This window comes from Aphelocoma coerulescens, chromosome 1 (assembly GCF_041296385.1).
Source record: "Aphelocoma coerulescens isolate FSJ_1873_10779 chromosome 1, UR_Acoe_1.0, whole genome shotgun sequence".
In the NCBI taxonomy this organism is placed as follows: Eukaryota; Metazoa; Chordata; class Aves; order Passeriformes; family Corvidae; genus Aphelocoma; species Aphelocoma coerulescens.
In genome coordinates this window covers 63,537,136-63,554,121 of record NC_091013.1, presented here as the reverse complement: position 1 = coordinate 63,554,121, position 16,986 = coordinate 63,537,136, and the positions used below count along the sequence as shown (strand labels likewise).

The 16,986-nt window shown below is 38.2% G+C and overlaps 1 protein-coding gene across 13 annotated transcripts in view; it reads left to right on the top strand.

The window, feature by feature from the left end:
• ENOX1 (ecto-NOX disulfide-thiol exchanger 1) overlaps window positions 1–16,986 on the top strand; it is a 367,773-nt gene that overhangs the window by 35,251 nt on the left and 315,536 nt on the right. For 7 of the 13 annotated variants that reach the window (XM_069009986.1, XM_069010006.1, XM_069010043.1 and 4 more), the window contains exon 1: window positions 13,588–13,783. The exons of 2 other annotated variants lie outside the window; for them this stretch is intronic. The gene's annotated coding sequence lies outside the window, so the exon portion shown is untranslated. Of the gene's footprint in view, window positions 1–13,586; window positions 13,784–16,986 lie in introns of those variants that run through there. 4 more of the 13 variants (XM_069010070.1, XM_069010079.1, XM_069010089.1 and 1 more) reach the window with 2 other exon arrangements.

Sequence of the window (16,986 nt, the reverse complement as noted above, 5' to 3'; positions counted from 1 at the left end):
CAAATCATCAGTTTGGGTGAACAGTTTCAGCATCAAGCTGGGTAGCTACTGACCAGGCATGACTGCTGGAGAGTAGAATAGAAAAGAAAGCTTTTAAATGAACACATTTCTCCCTGTTGAAAGACAATCTCCTCCCTCCCACCACAGTTTTGAGATGAGACCCTCACAGGTAACTGGATGCAGTTATTCTGCGGTGTGTCACTCATCTCTGTTGTTTACCTCTCAGCGTTCCAGATGAATTTTGGCCTCACTATACAGCTGCCCAGGGGAAAGTGTAATGCAAACTCTGTTGTTTTGCAGTGGTCATCTTAGGTTTCCTCAACCTGGAAGCAGTAGCTTCCTGAAAAAGGCTGTGCCAGGTAGAGTTCATCTTACCCTCTTCATGTGCTTCTTTGTCTAGATGAGATAAAAAATCTTGTTGTTTCTCCACAGCTGTGTGACTTTTAGCAAACGTAATGTGTTACTGTCTGCCAGGGAAGGTGAATGTAGTATTTCTTCTATTAGTTGGTGTAAGTTTGAAAATACTGCTATGGTTCACAAATAGAAAGGAAAAGCCGTCAACACCGTGTTGGGGAGGAATCTGGGAAATGACCTAGTTAGACCTATGCATTTCATAATTGCAAGTTCAGTGGCAATCTGGTGAAAGCCATATGTGTGGATCCAGTTATTTAGAAATATTTCTTCTACCATAGCTAGAGTATGAGAAGGAGGGAAAGAAGATGAGGGAAGAGCAAGCCCAGCAGACCTCACTTGCAGACAAACCCAGGATCAAACCCAGTTTCTTGCTTCTGGCCTCCTGAACCAGAGATTCTTGGGGCTTCTATACATATTTCCTTTCAAAAGACACCCTTGCTAGGGTCTTTGTAGTAAAGTGCCAGGAGGAAATGTATCTATATAAACAGAAGATTGGGATTTTTAAATTGTTTTCTTTTGGTTGTCTCTGGGAAGACGAAAGTGGAAACCTGCTTTTGTGAGGATTCAAAGGATTAATAACATCATGTTTCTTCTTTAATTTAGGGGCTTGATATGACTTGGAGCTCAGTTCAGCAAACATGCAGGAATATGACTGAAGTACTTCAGGTTGGAAACTCCCTGCAGTATATTTGATAAGGTCCTGTTAGAGACTTTAAGCCGTCTTTTGGCCTGAATGAACTTCACATGAAGTTGCACTCTAGAAGGTTTTTCAGCCAGCAGCTGATTATTTTCATGAGGTCTCAGATGTGGGTTTATCAAAGATCTTGAATAGAGCACCCTGGTGCTTCTGTAGTCCAGGTGACAGGGATATGGGCAAGAGAATAGGCAGAGACAGTTCCAGTCTTCACCACAAACATTTCTTCCTGCTTAGGATAGTGCTTTCCTCTCTCCTCATTGGTAGGCTTTCAGTCCCTTTTTATAGCAAATGATACTCTGCACAGAAAATTCTGTGCTTTAAGTGGAGAATAAGGAATTATGAGGATTTCAAAATGAAATTGTTGGGTCCCAGATGTCTACTAAGTAGATTTTCATGTCTTTCAGAAATTTACTCCAAAATGCATCCATCTTTTGATGTTTTCTATTCTGTACACCTATATATTGTGAATATGCTGAGTATTAGTTGCAAGTCCCCAAACCCAAATTTCATTCCAACAGAACACTTAAATTTTTCTTTTTTTCTTGTATACAGAGTGTTTTTGCTCTTTTTTTTCTTTTATTCTGGTCTCTAGAAAACATAGCCAGAAAAAGTGGTTGTAGCCAACATTGCAGGTTTGACTAAACTTGGAAACGAAAAGCAGGAATTAAAGTTGAAAATTGGGTCTTAAAATAAACTATTCAACTAATTTTGTTGGTGGTGATTACATTGGTGTCCGAGAAAATGTGTGATCTTATCTATTACACATGCTATAGCCCTTAGGCATAATAGGGTTAGATGAGGACAGAGTGTCAGATGTAGCATTTGTCATTACTTTTCAATTGCCTAATTTCATGCTGTTTTGGATTTGTGTTGAACTATTAATACTTGAACGTATATTTTTCTCTGACCTCGTGAGATTTTTTTTACAAAAATTCTTCTTGGCAATCTTTATTTCTCTCTCACTCTGAACAGCAGAAATGTTTCTTGTTAAAAGCTGTTTGTCTCCAGGTTTGATTCTTCTTAAAGAAAATAGTGTGTCTAAGTAAATTCAACTATTTGCTTCCCTTTTGTAAGTGCTGATAATGTGTATTATTAATTACCTTGCCACTGTATGGTTAATTTTTTTTTTTTTTCTGTTCAGTAGCTCTACCTTCTGTTGTGTAACTGTTCCATAAAGGTCATATTTTTACCAGAAAATAATCTTAAATATCATGCTTTCCATTATGTTTAACTACTTCATGTCTAGATGTATACCTGGTGGAGCAAAGTACTCTTTGCTAAATGAGTTTTGGAGATTGGTAATTTAATTCAAAATAAAATGTCATTATTCTTCCTATGCCTGTATGTTGCTACTTTGATATCATCAGACAATTTTGAGAATACATGTAGTTGATCTCTGTTTGCTGTTTATAAATGTGGCTGATGTACTTTATACCAAAAAACCAGTGCTTAACACATGGCAGTGATTTAACAAAAAGAAACGCTTTGTGCCTGAAAGCCGTTTGCCTTCTGGCATTCTCTTGAGATTCCAATAAAGCACAGGGAAGTGAAACAACTACTTGCATGTTTGAGTAGGTCTGTAAATGCTGAGGATGCAAGTGTCTGACCAGAGGTACTTATACGTGGTGGTTGTGTATTTTTGGAGCAGTGTTTAAATATTTCATAGTGGTTTATTTGGGCATACGTGTATTAGGTGTGGGCATGCAGTGCCCACCATGGCAGAAGGTGACCTGTAACCTCTACAACATTAAAGGCTTTTAGTGCAGGTTTTAGCCTAGTATTTGAAATACTCTTGGTCTTTGCTGTATGTTCTCCAGGGAGGACACAAACCTGCCAGCATTTTGTTCCTTTTCTCAGTCTTTTATTTCCATTATTACTCCAGACTGTTCGCATTTCCCTTAAAAGCTTCCCTCTTTGCCTTCTTCCTCCTTCTCCTATGTGTAGAATAGTGGTTTAGAAGGAACAAACAAGGGAAGATGGGAAGGCTTCCTAGCAATACCTCACAGAAGGAGAATTTACTTCATGAAGCAAAGAGTTAATCTGTCTTACACAGCCAATTCAGTGTATGCTCTCTTTTACTATGCATGCATGCCTTCATGGAGGTAATGGTAATTTATGTTGGTAGCTTCTGTCATTCTCTCAGTGACCGGGGCTCAGGCTGTGACATGTTCAGTGCAGCTTGACAGTAAGGGAAGAAGACCTATAGATATACCCAGGTGTAAGACAGGGTTGTTAAAATTGAGGTAGTAAGGTGAAGTTAAAGATCATACTGTTTGCTTGTCATTTGCAAGCAGGTAAAAATCAAGTCTGGTAACTCTTGCAAGGTCCTTGACCAGTCATTAAATTACCTGCCTTAAGAAAGACCTGCCAAGTTGGTAATTAATGGGATGTAGTCCAGCCAAGAATGTTTTAAAATTAGTCGTTTATGAAATTGTGGTATAAATTTCTTTTGCTTCCCTACAGTTTCTGCTATTTCATAAGTGGTGAATCACTGCTGGTCTGTTATTGAACTGGAACTGGGCTTATCTGAAATGATACTAAATGTAGAGGTGATTTTGCACTTTCTGGTATTGGAAGATGTGTTGCCATCTTTAAGAGATATAGGCTGAAATATAAAGCAAGAGTATCTATTAGGCTTTGTTTTTCTGAGATTACATATGTGTATTTTGCTACAAAAATATGTGTATAAATGTGGGTGTATGTGTACAGTATATGTATTTTATAAAATTGCTTGAATCTAAAGTATAGCTATTATGTATCTTCCTTGCTCTGGCCTGTTTGGAGGCTTGTGTTTCTTTCCAAGGCAACTATTTCCTTGACTCTGAGAAGAGCCTTGGCTTTTGCCACCTGATTGCTTCTCCATTATCTCAGACATAGTAACCCTCATCTCCATATTTCCATGTATGAGCTCTCATAGACTGCCAATAGCATTTACAGGTCTTAGTATCTAGGAACCTGAACCATGAGTGAGGGCTCAAGACAGAGATGTGTGCAAGCCATTTAGGAAAGCAGCCAAAGGGCAGTGAGGTAAGAGGGAACAGAAGGCTGTGGGCAGCTTGGAGAAGTACAAGGAAATGGTGACACAGTATTGACCAGCATGGTAAGGGGTGGGTTTAGCACATTAAAAAAAAAAAAAAAAATTGCATGCATCTCAACAAAGCATATTTTAGTAGATTCTGCTTGGAAATATTTACCTAGCACAGGGGAAACCGACATCACCATGAAAAATGGGAAAATACATCGGGTGTGAGATTACTGTAAAGAATCTCTAAAAGTGAGAACAAGGGGTGCTGCATGCACAAAGGCAAAGAGGAGTTATGTGCTTAAAGTGAATGACAAAGAAAACCAACCTTTGCAACAGGCAAAATTTTGTGTGTCAAGTATAGAGAAGAAGATGCCTGTAATGATGGATCTGATAAGATTTTCGAGCAGGAACATGAGCTGTGTGAATGGATAGGAAAAGCTATATAATAGAGAGGTTATGTAGAACAAATCCACTGAACTGACATATAACTGGGATTTGAGAGACTATCTGAGTTGAAAATGTCATCCATATTGTGGTTTGCATAACAAATAAGACAGTGATGTTGTCTAGAGTGATTAGAGGAGGGTATGGAGAGCTGACACGGGAGGATGTTACCTGCTTTATTTTACTCATTCTGGTCTTAGTCAAGACTTCTTATGGGGAGAGAAGAGGGAGAAGGATTACAAGGGGGATTTTTGTGTTGGAGGAAGAGGGTTTAATGGGAACAGTAGAAGGGAAGGCAATCCAAGAGCAAAAATGGTAGATTTATGGCTTGTCCACTGGGAATTTTTGTTTGCTGATGTTGTGCAGAGATATGGCATGGATGAAAGGAAATTAAGGACAGAGCTGCTTTGAGTACCCCATAGGAAGCTGGCAGAGGAAGAAGCCACTTGAAATTTGGCATTCCTTTGATTAAGAAGGACTTTCAGGATAAAATATCGATGGAAGTTTCATGTATATTTTATCATGTATCTACAACTCAAGACTGTAGGATGTAATATATTTTGAGATAATTTTTGAAGATGGCTGATTCTGTTGCCAGAAACATTTAGATCTGGGAAAACATTTAAGAAATGGATGAAGATTGTTTTGGAGTAGTGGTTATGTGTTTTAGGGAACAATGATAACTATCAGAAGATTACACACTTGTTGGGGTGCCATACTTGAGATGAGAATAAGCTCTATTTGAAGACAACCATGAGAACAAAACCAAAAAAAAGTCTCTCTGGATTATTCTGTACTGCAAATAAACATAGATCAGAATTTCTACATAAATCATATTGGTAGCTAAGTAAATATATATATTTAGAGGTGATGAGCACTTGTTCTTTCCTCTTTTGAACAATTGTTCTTGTGATGCAGACTTCAAAGAATAGGAAAGAGAGCACAACCTCCCCTGGGATTTCATCTGTATTCAGGAAAACAAGGAGTACTTTAAAAGTCACTCTAGTTTTTTAGATTTCACTAATTTCTGGGATCTAGATTGTCAGTTCATGTAAACCAGCATGAAGCTGTTGAAGTGAATAGTTCAGAAGAACTGACAATGCACATTAAAATGTGTTTTGAGCAGAATTTATGTTAAAAACCCACCCAATTATTGTTTCAGTTGCTCAGATAATTTCTTTTGTTGTGTGAGACTTTAAGAGATTTTTCTCTCTGTGTGTGTGTAGAAGGTCCCAAGTGACATCTGAAAACCAATACATGGAATAATAACTTGGGGCAGGAGATTAGCCAGTTGTTTTGGTCCCAGACTTGATTATGGCTAGACTAAGAAAATAAATTCTGTTCTGTACTCTAATTTGTAAAATGGCAGCAAAGAAAATGGACAAAATCCTAAGTGATGTTTCAAAATACATTTTAAAGAATGTTTGCCAATAAAGAGAATCAAAGGATGAAACTTCCGAAAAACAACCCCAAACTCAAAACAGCCAAATCTCAGTAATTTGTGGAAGTAACTTTTTTTGAGTTAGTGAATAGAAATAAACTCTATGTCTTTGATAAAGAACATAAGATTCTGCATTCTTTATGCAGCTATTCTTTTGTTTGTTTTTATAAGTTCTGATCTAACAGTGTACTGGTGAATGCAGTACAATTTTTACTTTAAGAAGTTGCATATTTAGAGTCTTTGACTCCATACATAGACATTTATTTTATATATATTTCCTGTGTGTCTCACTTTTTTTCTATCAGGGGTTTTGAGTTATTAGTGAACGCCATGAAGGGCCAGACCCTTGTCAATATTGCAGAACAGTGTGATAGGCCCTTTGAATATGGTATGAAAGGAAAGCTGGAAGCTTACCATCTGGAAGACACCATCAGTGGGCTAAAGCTGGCATTTCTGGCTTTCTGCCAGACCATTCCTGCTGTCTGACTAACCTCAGGGTTGGACAAGGAGGGATCTCCGGGTGGCTTAGTGTCCTGTTTCTCCTTCTCTCTGCCCCATTGAGTGACATAACGTGCAGTCCAGTCAGAATGGTGCAGCCCTGCTTTCAGAGGTTAGTCAATGTATAAAAGTAAGGAGACAAAGATGAAAAAAATCAAAAACCAAAAAACCCAGAAAAGCTGTAGAAGAAAGCTTAAAATCCATGTATTTTACTGGCGAAATCAACAGATTGAGTTTTCCCATAGCTTCATAGAAATGTTAGCTGTAGGAGACCTCTGGATGTTTTTACTCAAATTTCCTGCTCAAAGCAGGACTTTTACTAATACCACTTCAGATCAGCCAGGCTTTCATTGGTGTACATTGGGAAGATGGTTCCATACACTGCACCATTGTGCAGACAAGGAACCTTTCTTTACAGAAACACAGCTCCTTCTTTTTGTCTCTGCCTTTCCTTTCCAAAAAGCCTGCATCCACAACCATATTCTGGTCATGTGTGCTACCTCACATCTGGGATTCTGATTATGCCACAGCTTTGCGATCATACACAGACTTCCTGTTCATTGCTGAAGCTCTGGGCAGTGGTGTACCTACTGTTGTTTGAGAAGTCTGAATGCAGTCTGTTTCATGGCCTTCTCCAACACGAACTTCCCCTTTATCTGCACTGCTTTCTCATTTACTTCTGCATTTAGGTACCATTCCCTCATGAACCTATCTTAAAGCTTTCTCCGCTGGGTAGCAAGCCCACGAAGATGTGCTTTTGGAGGACCTTTATCTGAGATCATCCAGCATCTTGTGTCTGAAGGCATGGGACTGGGGAAGGAAGAAGAAACTACACTGCATAGTTGATTGAGATTGAAATGCTTCTTCACATTTTTACAGCCAGGGACCATTATGATAAGGTAGTGAAATTCATCTGGACACAGTGATCTCCTGCTGTGTCCTTAGTGCATGAGATTCATCAAACTGGCTAAGCAAGGACTTAATGCGCCTTGCAGGAACTTGTGTGAGGTATTCAGCAGTTAATGAACTGAATTAATTCTAAGAAAACTGAAAATAAAGTCTCAACTATATATAGATAGAGAGATATGTATAGGCATGTATATAGCTGTTGGAGAGAACGTTCCTGAGGAGGAAAAGAGTTTATGAGGCATTTTGATGTCTTTATATGAAGCTGTACAAATTTCAGCCACTTAACTTTAGCAGGAATATCCTGGAGCATTTGAAGTGGGTGAATAATTTAAAATAAATAAGGTCAATGGAGAAGACCCTGTTTGCCAGTCTGAAATATAAATTCTGAAGACCTTTTACAGTTTTTACTCATACAGAAAAAAGAGTAAATTATTACATCCTTCATTTTATACATTGTTGGGATGAAGAAAGTTCAGTTATCTCAGCACTCTGTTTGGTCAAGATCTTTCAGCACTTGGTCACCTGTCTTTGTTGTGTGAAAATTTAACTGATTTTATTTTAAGCATTCTTGAAAGTGCATCTGAGAGGGTTCATGATGAGATTTGTTTGCGTGTTTTTCTCAGAAGCAGTCTGTGAACAATATGCCATCTTTTAAAAACATTATTAAAGATGTTATTTCCTGTTCCAGAATTGCCCTTGGCTACAGGAATAGGTAAAATTTTTATGGTGACATTTGCATTTTCTACTATTAAATAAGTGGGTTTGTTCTACTGTTTTACTTCAGGGCAGGCATTTGGCAAATATAGCAACTCTGGCTAGTTGGACTGGATTCCTTTCTGAAAATTTTATTGCCCATGGAAGCATAATGTGAACAGGTGCAGTAAAATTTGAAATACATATAGTGAATACCACAAAAAAAGTTCATAGGCCAGTTTTTTTTTTTTTCAATTTTATTAGTAATCATGAAAACAGAGTTTGTTTCTTGACAGCTTTTGAGGTCAATAAGATGTGTTTATTTTGAGAACTCTGTAGAGGTTTTCTCACCTCTCACCTGTCTCATGTACATCACCTACAGCAGAGCATGATATTGATGAAGATCATGGTAAAATGTAATGTAGGCTGGTGTAATATTTGAATTAGATTTGATATTTCAGTCTTTCCTTTGCTTCCCTCTAATAAAAGATATCTGAGGTAACAGTTACCACTGAATTAATAATGTCTGCTGTAAGATAAGGGGAGCTAGATTATTCAATCATGGTAGCTTTGGTGAAGGAAGTGTACTGCATCAGCAGGATGTATGGTCCAGGATCTCACTGCTCACTTGTTGGGGTCTCAGTTCAGAGTTACTCACAAGTAAGACAAAAGGATATGGTTCTGAGCATTACCCATTCCTTCTCTGCCTTTGCAAGAAGGCAGAAGGGAGCTCAGTGGAGCTCCTTTGCTGCTGCTAATGGTTCCAGAGGTCTGTGTTGGGATACTGAGAGGAAATACAGTGAAAATGTGGTGATCATTGCATGTCTGCCACAAGTTCTAACCCCTAAGAAGTGCCAGGGGAAAAAAAATCAGTCTGACAGCTGTTCCTCTGTGAACTGGCCCTGGGAATTGCTGAACATCATTGGCAAACATGATTGTGCATCTGACCTAGGGTTGAATAGCTCTGAATTGTGTTAACCCCTGAGAGCACTCATGGAAAAGAAATTCAGAAGACTTCTAGGCTATCCTGGTATCCCAAGGCAGGATCAGTTATATTCTGTCAGATCTCTGGTTTGTTCTTAAAAACATTTTATTCCAGTGTGGTACTGTTCCTACTGTTACAAAATAAAAATCTTTCTTGCTGCAGTTTGAACATATTGCTTATCACCCTGTCTTTCATGGGTGTTTCTTATTTTCAGCAGCCAGTTTCGTGTATAGCAACTTACAGAGCTCCTCCTTTGTGTCCTTCTTCATACATTAAACAATCCTCATTCTGTCTATGTTTCCTCACAGATTATGTTTTCTAGAAATCTGTCTCTGCAATTGTTCTGCATCTTTCTTGGAGTGTGATGCCCCAAACTGAACGTAAGACAGCTCTGTTCAGAGAGGATTACTTCACTAATGCCGTAACTTTTTAACGGTATTTTATATTTATATAACAATAAGATAGGTATTCTTTACTTGAGAACCTCTCCTACAGAAATGCAACTGAAAAAGTGGTTCCTCCTGCATTTATACAGTTCATTATTTATGCAATTAATTGTACTGTTAATTATCAAGATACCCAAGCACCTTGCATATGTTCCTACTAATTGACTCCTATGCCACCCTTAAATTGTAGATTGGAGCCAGGATCAGGTAATAAACATTTGAATGTAGGTGCCTAAATGTACATCATATGTTAGCTGTGTCACTAAATTCCCAATCTAGGCGATGGAGCCTGGCCAATTGGACATGCCTTACTGAGGGTCAGATGAAGAATCTCATTTAGGTCCCCAAACACCAATAACTGTATTGACTTGTTCTTCATTAACGGTAAAAATAATTAGTTTACAATCTGGACCAGGATCTCATTCCCTCTCTCCAATTTACCCATGTCATTCTGAATTCTGATCCTGCCTTCAAAGGTACTTGCAGTATTGTCAGAGAATTTCATAAACATAACTTCTATTCCACTGTTGAAGCCATAGATATAAATATTGAATGGCACTGGACCTGAAACACAGCCCTGTGAAGCCCTACACAATATGCTGCTCCGTTGTGATTTCAGCAATTGTTTTCTGAGGGCTTCTTCAACTAGACAGCACCCACGTTAGTATTTTAATAATTCACTTAAGCCTGCTGTTGAAAAATGCTTTGCTGTTTTGTGGTTTTGCATCCTCAGGATTGTGAACTCTCTTACTTTATAGTGACATTAGAAGAACCATCCTATTTCCCTCCTCCCTTTACTAAACTGCTCTCTTTACCTTCTGTGTCAAAAAGCTGACTTCAGTTTATTCTGAATTTTTGCAGAACAAAATGTCCTGATGTATTTCTTTCTCAACTACTCCCAGATGTGAGACTAGTTAAAATACACACTATTCCAGTCCTGTACTCTGGATGGTTCTGGCAGTGTTTTGAAAAATCTTTCCTCCTTGATCTCCCTGGTTTGGTGGTTTGCAACAGATCCCCATCATGGGAGTGTTCCTGTTTTTTTCATCTCTAACTTTACAATCATTACATGGAAGTTTCCCCAAGATCTGAATCTCCCTGTGGCCTGAAACTACATCAATTCTATGTGTTCTTGATGTACAATGCAGCACCAACCCTTTTGAAAGAGCAGTACCTCTTTATACCCCCACAAGGGTTATCCCAGTCTCTGTTACTCCAATTAAATAATAGTTTCTTCAGATATCTGGCTTCTCCAGTTTCTTTCCAATTGTATATTGTGGGTACTTAGAACTTCAGTGGACTCATTCCCCATTCTTTCTTTATGTTCTTAATTAGTTTATTTCAAGTAGCTTTCAGACCCTTCAGACCCCAACAGAATTCCTTTTCAAAGATCCCCTCAGGATTTTGGTTTTTTTCCACACCAATCCTGACTTGAAAGTATTTTTCAGTTAATGTAATAGATCAGGGTGTAAAGATGCTATCTTCATTTTCATAATATGAGCTTCATTCCCATCCATTTGCTCACAAAGTGCTGCCCACTTGCTCTGGAAGCCAAATTCCTCAGCATCTTCAAAGTCTAAAATAGAAAAATGTCTCATAAGGAATAAATCATTCCATCAGGCTGTAAAATCAGGATCAATTAAAAGTCTTTTTGTTTCTAGGTCTAGCAAGTTCTTTCCCTGTTGTTGCAGTGATGTCACTGATTGTGTCGTTGAAACAGTAAGTTAGCACCATCCATTGTGTTTCTTCTGGAGCTTGTTTGTGTTGAAGATACAACTTTGCCAGCCACTTTGTGTCTTGCACAGGGCTGGAATGCTGTCTTTCTGTTTTCACTGTGAAACTTACTTCTTTGATCCTGTAGTTTCATTTCAGCACATATAATTTCAGTCAGCACTTGTGACAGCAAAAATAAGAGCCTTGTAACTCTTAACCCAGGCTTCTTGTGCTCAAACTGGTTTCCTCGTCAAGGGTTTAGAAAGCAGTCATGCTTTTGATGTGGCAGATTGAGAATTGTGTGTCATTTTAGAATTTTATCATACCAGGGTTTCTTAAATAAAAGATGTGGAGTTACAGCTAGGATACTTGATCTCTGAGTATTTATTTTCCATTTGAATAAATTGATTTTGCATTGTTCTGATGAGGTCAGGGTGCCAGACTTTAGGTTTACTTGATCTTAGGAGAAGCAAGTGTTGTGCTAAAGAAATTTCACTGCACTGGGAGGCTTTGAACCTTGTGGTTTTGGCAACAGTGTCTTTTGACTTGCCAGCAGACATATGTGAAACCCCACAATATCTGTCTTGAACAGCAGTGAAATAGTTAACAATGTTAACATTTAGAACAGCTGTCATTACTTCTCTGGTGTTGCCATCTAAAGAGGGGAGTGGGGCCTTGAGCTTGGACCTCCATGCAAGATGGGAGCCCAGCCAGACTCTGCGGCATTCAGGCCCTTTGTCTGGGGACAAGATACTTCAGGTGAAGTACATTTCTTGAAAGTTGGATAAAGCAGAAGTGAAATTGTAAACTATGGGCAAATATATATTCCGTGTTCTTTTCTGGACCTGATGCCCCAGTAACTTTAAACCTCTTTCATCTTCTTTCTTTTATGCATGAAGTCCTTTAGCTCATTTGTAACACACCAGCTTTTAGCTGCAAAGGCTCTATCTCAGTCTTGGGTGTTGGCCACCATTTGGGAGTCTCAAGTTGTGAAATGGTGTCATTTTTCTCTTTGAAGTGCTTAATTCACCAGTGCTAGGAAGAGCTGTCAGAGTGGGGTCCTTTCCCTTTTCATGGCTCAAAGGGCCTGCTTATGACATGTCTAATCAAATGGAATTAGGGGGAGGATGCACACTGTGATTTTGATTCCTAATAGTGAGAGCCTGAAGGATGACTTTCCTGTGTGATCTCTGATGTTATTTAAAGACCTAATGTTCTGTCATGTATGGTGCATTTCTATTATATTAGGTGCAGAAGGATACTAGCTGCAGTAGACTGCTTGGATTTTACATGAATTTTTTTGAGATATCACAAAAGATCGGGGTCTTTGAACAGCCTTTTTCCTACAAATTTCTTTTATTCTGCTCAAAAAATAATGGAATTAGAACTATTTTAGGCTTGAATGGATCGCTGAACTCTGTCTGGTCCAACTGCTTCTTAAAGTAGGGCCATCTAGATCAAATTGCTCAGAGCATTAGTTGGATTTTGAGCATCTCCAAGGATGGATATCCCAACTTTTGCAGGTACAGAAGGCATTTCTGTTTCTGTATGACCCTTCTTTTGGCAATTTTTCTATCCTCTTATATTCAGAGAGAATGTCCTTTATCACAAAGTGTGTTTGTTGCCCTTTGTGTTGCCACCTTGTGTCTTTGGGAAGAGCTTGGCTTTATCTTTTCTATACCTTCCTGTTAGGTAGCTATAGACAGCAGTAAACCCTCTGTTTAGCATCCTTTTCTAAAGGCTGAAAAACCCCTGAGTTTCACAGCTTCATCTTGTAATTTTCTCCAGAATTTAATTTGTTTCTGAGACAAAAGTATATTATAATGCAATCTTTAATATTTATTTTTTAAAATAGAAAAGATACCTTCAAATGTAACATATATGTACTTTGAGGATTTGTCCTTTATGAAGCAGTTTTGTTGCGAATTGTAGGTTGCTGTTGTGTACATTTGGGTTTTTTTGTAGAGCACATACATGAATGCATGTTTTTGAAGTTTCTCTAGATAATGTGTAGAATGTTATGATTAATGCTACTGGAATTTTAAATCTTTCTTTTTGTAAATAAATATTAAAATAATATAAAATGGAAATCTACAGTAGTGGTTTTTTTCTGTCTGTCCATATATCTACAACAACATGATAGAGAGGAAAAGCAGTCCTGTCCTTCAGGTTTTATTTCACCAGAAGTACGTTATGCATCACCTGTTGATGATTTCTTCTGTTCAGCCTGGAGGAAATGATCTTCAATTGGATTCCCCTGAGATCCAATCAGAGTCAGTGCTACTGTTGGGATTAACAATGAGAAATTGCTGAGCTCTCCTTGGCAACTCTTACCCAGCTCTGGAGCATTTGATGTCAACAGAAGGAGTGAATTCTGCCAGACCTGATGGTGGGCAGGAGACCGTTCCACTACAGCATTATGCAGCTCTGCTAGAAAGGTGAGGAAGCTGCTGGCTGAGGTGCATATCCAAGGAGTCTGAAGAGTCTGCTGATCAAACTAAGCTCCTTTGGCATCCAGGTTTGCAAATTTAAATTAAAGATAATTGAGAATTTGAATTTCACCCTGAATATAGATGCTATCGTTTTATAGGTAATGCAAGTACTGAGAACCTTTAGGCTGCTTTCTGTGAAGCTGTGCAAACTAATGCCTTGTCAGTGAAGACGATAATTGACACTGTCCTTGAACCTCCTGCAAGCCCTTGGTTTTTGGCACAGACTTTATTACTCAAATATGAAAAAGCCAGGAGTTAACACACAAACTTGCAATTCCCTGATCTTAGCAGATGGATCATAGCCATTTCAGAGATCAATGACTGGTAACTGAATTATTAACTCTCTTAGCAAGGAAATATCTTGGTATCTGATCTGCAGTTTTCTTCAGGAAGCCCTAGTCATTTACAGATAAGTTTTTTCCCACTTGGAAGGAATTTTATGTATACCAGATACTCTTTGTCTTCTAGCTCTCATTTAAAAGGAAAAAAAAAAAGGTCTGTCTAATCCCTAATCCTCTCCTGAGGTTCTTAAATTTTGCTGGAGAGTATAACCTGTCATAGTATCCAAATGTGCATCCTTTCAATGTGAAGATTTTGGTTCCTCTTACATAAAAATTTAAATATGTGTCTGGGAAGATATCTGCTTCCTACATGTTTCAAACTAGTTTCAAACAAATATTTTCACTTTTACAGTGAATATTATCTTCTTAGTAATATGTAATGAGCTGTTAACTGTAACTAGTATTTTAAGAGTCCTGATACTCAAATACTTAGGGATATATTAAAAACTATGTGGTTTACCATCTTTCTGGGATCATTCTTTCCTGCTTTGCTTGCTGTAAGCCAGTAAGTTTGTCATTTGGTATCATATTTGTATCCCAGAGTGCTGCAAAGCTCACATTTTTTGATGAAGAACCCTATAAATGCCTGCCTCCCGGAACCTTTGCTGTTTTCCTTTTCCCAACGATGAACCATCTTTCTCAACATCTCCTTTATGAATTGCCACTTTTATAATGTTTCCTAGTTTTGCTAGTTTTACCAGTTTTGCATTGCCTCCTGCTTTGGCAGCAGCAGCAGTGAAGGATCTCAGCGGCTGACTTGGTGAGACCCCCTCTTTGCGTTGTGCCATGAAGGATGGGAATGCTGGGAATCGAGCACAGGGCATGCAGCAAAGAGCAGAGCAAAGAGACGAGCTGTTGGAAGAGAGGGACTCTGAAGTGGCCTCTTTGCTTGCTGAACAGCCCTGTTGTGGTGCCCAGCCTGAGAGCAGATGGGGAGTAAGGAGGAGACAGGCTGAAACCATGGTTTCTTATCTCCACGCTCTTCTCAGTTGCTCTGTTTTCCATGCCTCCAGCTCAGCTGTAAAGCAATAATTAACCTGAGCCTTTTAATTTCTCCCAGTTGGCTTTAAATTAACTCTGTTGTCATGTTGCGTGGAGTAATCCTTCAGGCATCAAACATTTAAATTTTTTATGGCTGCATGGGTATTTACTATTTGGTCAGTTTTTATTTTGTTATTATAATTATTAGTCATTATTTTTGGAATTTTTATGTTTGTGGAGAAGAAGGTTTTAGATACTGTACACATAGAGAAGAGAAAATCCCTGCTTTCAGTGCTTCAGGGAAGTCCAAAGCTCTTTAAAAGTACTCATGGCCAAACCTCGTAATGTGAAATAAAATGTGGCAAATTAGTTGGGGAAAATTTCATGTAAAAATCCTGTTGCTAACCTCTGTTTGTTTCTTGAATAGACTGTTTGTTTAGATGTACTGAAGTAGTATTGTATGCAGTTGTTTTAGGTACAGACAGCTCTTTTCAAGGCAGGAAAATTTTGAATTTCTTGTAAATGGTGTTCTTTAAACAGTTTGCAATAGGAAAGAGCCCAGGAAAAGACAGGATCTTTATTTCAGCACAGGCTCTCATAAATCTCATATTAGTATCAAAACAGTGGGACTAGTGATATTTTTTTAATCATAGGTTTATTTGTGTTCTAGTCCTTGGAGAGTCTAAACCTGATATTTTATTAGTGTTGTTTAGTAATATGGTCCGTAACTATAAAGCTTATTAAACACTTCATAAACCCTTCAAGGAAACTTCTTCAAATGTTACACTGTGTCTTCATAACTTATAACCATCTGAAAATTGGCTTATTATCAGTTTTCCATCAAAGTGAAGTGTTCAGAAGAGTGGATGATGACCGAATGTAATCTAGATAGAAAGCATCAGTGAAACTTGATGTTTATCCTCTCTTTGATATTGTATATGTTAATAGTGTATTCTTGTCAAAGCACATCTAGATAGATGCAAGGCTAGTGAGAAAGACATACCCAGAAATTTAGGGTGCTGCTTGCATCACTGTAGTAATAATAATTTTTAAAGTGAAGCTGTAGCTATCTTATTTATTTGTGAAATGAGTGGCGGAAACTCCAGCACAGGACAAGATAATATGGATAGGGTGAACTTTAAATATTCAGAACATGAACTCACTTCTTCGCATTTGTTGAATGATGGTATGGAAATCTAGTAACGTACAAAAACTAATCTAGCAGTGTGCCAAAGTAATTAAAGCAAAGTAAATAATCTCCAGTGTTCTTATTCCCCACAGAAAATGTTTAATATCTTATCTTTCCAAAGTAGTTTTCTGCTAATTCATGATGTCTTTGTAGACTCTCCTTATTCAGCCAGTGCTGCTGTTTTCCATGGTGTGGAAATACCTCCCCTTCTGTCCTGAGGGGAAAAAATGTATTGGGTACTGTCTGTATTCCAAAAAATTATGTTTCTTCCATGCAGTGGAAATGATGAAGCCAACAGCTGTAATCCTCTCTGGTCATTTACTGTTTACAAAGGGCTTTGTTTACCTCAAGTGTATGTGGTATGTGACACTTTATAACATTGTCTTGGTGCTGTGGGACATTTTGTTGCTGGAATCCAGAGACCTGATGCTGATCTTGTTTTGGTACAAATTAGAAGTATCACTGTTGAAGTAGGTGAAGCGTAAGGCTGTTTTGAGGCATATCAGATTATCTGTCATTGAGTCATCCCTAAATATTAGACTCTGATGACCTGTTGCTTTTGAAGTTCCCTGTTATTGCAGACAGGAGAAATAGAATAGGTCATAAATTGTGTTAAAATTGTCCATTATCCTTACGTAGGAGAGCATGTTTCCTTATCTATTAGTATATGCAGAAACTTAGTTTTAAATGAGCAAATAAGTGAAGTTCAAGTTGGTGC